This window comes from Mastomys coucha, unplaced genomic scaffold (genome assembly GCF_008632895.1).
Source record: "Mastomys coucha isolate ucsf_1 unplaced genomic scaffold, UCSF_Mcou_1 pScaffold5, whole genome shotgun sequence".
Lineage (NCBI taxonomy): Eukaryota > Metazoa > Chordata > Mammalia > Rodentia > Muridae > Mastomys > Mastomys coucha.
The window spans coordinates 114,002,534-114,006,457 of NW_022196911.1; the positions used below are offsets into that span (position 1 = coordinate 114,002,534).

A 3,924-nucleotide genomic window follows, 5' to 3' on the forward strand; every position below is an offset into this window, starting at 1 on the left:
ACACACACACACACACGGACATTCCCACATGCTTGCTCACACATGCTCATGCCTACCCTTCTCTCAGAGAGCTCCCCACTCCCTGCACCTGCACCTCACTTTCTCCAGAACTGATGGCTTTGCCCTCTTCCACAGCCGCATCTAAAGCCCTCCTTTGTTTCCTCCTCCCTGTGTCCTGAGGATATCCCTTCTGCTTTGTCAATACTCCTCTGAAGCATCTTCCTCACCACTTTGGACGGTGACCTGACCCCTCTTTGTGGCGGTGGATCCATCAGTAGAAAGCAGAGGAAGGGACGGGTGGGCACAGAGGGTGAGGGAACGGGGACCAGAGTCTGGAGATCTGTGATATCTATTCCTCCCAGCCCTCCCCTACTGCTGCCCCGGACCCCGAGCAGCAAAGCCTCAGCTAATCAGATGTACTCCTGAGCCCTCCTAACCTCCAGTCCAAATCACGTCTAAAACAATGTGACCCGATGCAGCCACCTCCAATCTCCTCTCCCCACCTTCCCTCCATTCTGGGAATAGCCCCTCTCCTTCAGAAAGCAGCCTCCCTGGGGGCAAGGACACAGCCAGGGTGGGCAAGAAACTGAACCTAACTCTCCCTCCCCACTCCCCAGGCTCTCCCTCCTCCCCCCCAGGCTCCTCCCCCCACTTTGCTTCCTGCTCTCTAGATCTGCTTGTAACTGACATTTTCCATCTGACAGGTCCTGTTTTCCCTGCCTCCGGTTGCCAGGGCAACAAGTGGAGAGGCCGGCAGCCAGGGAGACTTTAGCTGCCTTTTCAAGGCGCCCTGGACATAAACAGCACTTTCCATAATGGAAGCCCAGCATCAAGGTTTTAAAGAGCCAGACAATACAGCTGAGGGGAAAATCGCTGGGGAGGGGCAAGGCACCCCCACTGGTCAGTGTGAGAGACAGACAGACACAAAACAGCCGGCTCCCTGAGAGGTCTGATCCTCTGCCTGACCCATGGCTCCAGACCCTGCTGCCCCAGTGCCTTCTGTGATACCAGAGATCTCCACAGCCATGCCTCTGCCTGGGACATGGAGTGTCCATCTCAGTGAGGTACAGGGAACTCTAGCATGACCTCACCCTCTGGGTAACGGATGCCCCCATGAGACCAGGGGAATGGCTCACTGAGTAGAGCCTGCCTTGTTGGAGAGAGGATCAGAGTTCCAGACCCAGCACTCAGATAAAGGCCTAGGCAAGGTGTGACAGTCCACAATCTCGGCTTTAGACAGCAGAGACCAGAGGATCCTTGAGGCTCACTGGTGGCCAGCCAGTCTAGCCAATTAGTGAGCTCCAGTTCAGTAAGAGACCCTGTCTCAAAGAATAAGGTGCAGACTGATTATTCAAAAGTCTCTATCATGAAATCTCGAGAAACAGCAGGGACAAGCTTGGAGGATGCTCATGACCCCTACGGCCCAGATAACCTTTGCTGATAGCTTTATAAGCTACAAGCATGCCTTGTTCTTACACAGGACCTGAGTTCCAGTCCCAGCACCCACATAAGGTGGCTCACAACTGCCTATAACTCCAGCTCCAGGGACTCTATCATCACTGTCTGGACTCCACAAGGACCTGTACTTAAGTGCACAGACACATACACACACATACACACATACATACATACATACATACATACACACACACATACACACACATACACATACATATACACACATACACATATACACATACATAATACACACATACACACACGCATACATACACACACACATACACACATACATACATACACATTGGAAGTGGATACTCCCGTTTGTAACTCCTCTCCTAGTCATCTTCCTGGTGTTATTATTTGCTCCCTGACTCATTAATCTTGTTTCTACATTTCTTCAACGACAAATACAAAAAATTTCTAACCAAACTATCAATCAGCTCCTGTTACAGGATTACCAGCCACTGCCCACAGATGAGCCACTGTCCACAGAGGAACCTGATGCTAACACACACACATACACACACATACATACATACATACATACACACACACATACATGCACACATACATACACACACGCATACATACATATACATACACACATACATACACACATACATACATATACATATAAACACATATACTCATACACTCATGTACATATATACACACACACACACACACATATATATATATACATGTACACATAGACATATACACATATATATAGACACATGTACATATACACACACACATAATTGAAAATGAAATACACATATTTTCAAAAGCTATACAGCCCAGCACCCCACACATACTTTCCTCCCAGTACTGAGCATTGAACTCTGAGGCTCCCATACACTGGGCTCCCATACACTGGGCTCACATACACGGAGCTCTGCCCCGAGCAAAGTCCTCTGCTCTCTCATGCTTTGATTCAGAGATTACATGCACCCTGCCAAGCAGAGCTTCACAGGCAGCTAATTCACAACCGTGGGTGTAAAGAGACTTTCTGTCTCCGGTCCCAAGGCAATGCATGGGGACTTGTCTGCAGAGTAGGCAACCTTGGAGCTAGCCAGCCAGGGCTGGGTGACACCAGAGATGGGGGAGGCGAAATAGGGAGCAGCAGGGTTCTGGTTGGAGGAAGGCCTGGTCTGAGAACCTGGCTGCTTAGGTAATGAGTGGGCCAAGAAGACTAAACAGGGAGGGAGAGAGGAAGGAGGAGGGAGGGAGGGAGGGAGGAGGAGGGAGGAGGGAAGGAGAGAGGGAGGGAGGGAGGAGGATGGAGGGAGGGAAGGAGGGAGGGAGGGAGGGGAGGAGGGAGGGAGGGAGGGAGGGAGGAGGCAACCTCAGAGCCCATCAGAAGGGCCAGGCTGGGGCTTATCTAGCGACCCAGTCAGTGATGGCTGAGAAGGGTTCTCTGGTTTCCTTCACAGAAGCTGGAGAAGGCCCCAGGCAGCTTCAGAGAGAGACAGGTGAGGCAAAGCAAGGGTGAATGAGTTCAGGGGACTGCAGTTAGGACTTGGCCAGAAAAAATAAATTGAAATCTAAAAAATTTTAAAAATTCTGCTTTTGGGTTTCTTCCTCAGCTCACTAGCTCACTTCCCTTTTTTGGGGTGCTCTCTCATGCCCTGCTTTAAAAAAATCTGTGTTAGCCGGGCGGTGGTGACGCATTTGGGAGGCAGAGGCAGGTGGATTTCTGAGTTCGAGGCCAGTCTGCTCTACAGAGTGAGTTCCAGGACAGCCAGGGCTACACAGAGAAACCCTGTCTCGGAAAAAAAAAAAATCTGTGTTAGTATTTTGCCTGCATGCATGTATGTATGTGCACTGTGTGAAAGAAAGCCTGGTGCCCAAAGAGGCCAGAAGAAGGCATTAGATTCCCTGGACCTGGAGTAGTGGAAGGCTGCGAGCCCCTGTGTAGGTTCTAGGAGCTGAGTTTAGGTTCTCTGCAAGAGCAGCCAGTGCTCTTAACCACTGAGACATCTCTCCAGCCCCTGCTCTTTTCCCTTTCTCAATAAGCTAGTTCTTGTCTGTGTCTAACTTAAAAGACATAACTTCTTCTCTAACTCTTCCTACTGGCTGCTAGAATTTTTGCCTACCCTGTTTTCTCTTAAACACTAATAAAACAGTTCTTGGGCTTAGAATGAAAATGAAAGATGCCCTAGACCAGTTGCTGCATGACTGTGGTGAGATGCTGAAGGGTGAACAGGAGATGGGAGAAGGGCAGGGATAAACATGGGCACTGGATGGAAGCCAGGGGCTTTGTGAGGGATGGACCAAGACAAGGCTCTGGGCAGATGCCAGGACAGGAGAAGCAGAAGAGTATGGGTCACTGTCCACCCAGCCCAGGTCCCCGTGTCCACCCAGCCCAGATCCCCATGTCCACCCAGCCCAGATCCTCATGTCTACCCAGCCCAGGTCCCCGTGTCCACCCAGCCCAGATCCTCATGTCTCCATGTCCAC

General features: G+C 50.6%; 1 long non-coding RNA gene across 1 annotated transcript; it reads left to right on the plus strand.

Annotated features, from left to right (window-relative positions):
- The first annotated feature begins 710 nt into the window (after positions 1-710).
- On the plus strand, positions 711-2,987 carry LOC116078321. The gene is made up of 2 exons (XR_004113506.1): positions 711-1,064; positions 2,898-2,987. It is a non-coding gene; the product is annotated as an uncharacterized LOC116078321 (long non-coding RNA).
- Positions 2,988-3,924: the final 937 nt, after the last annotated feature.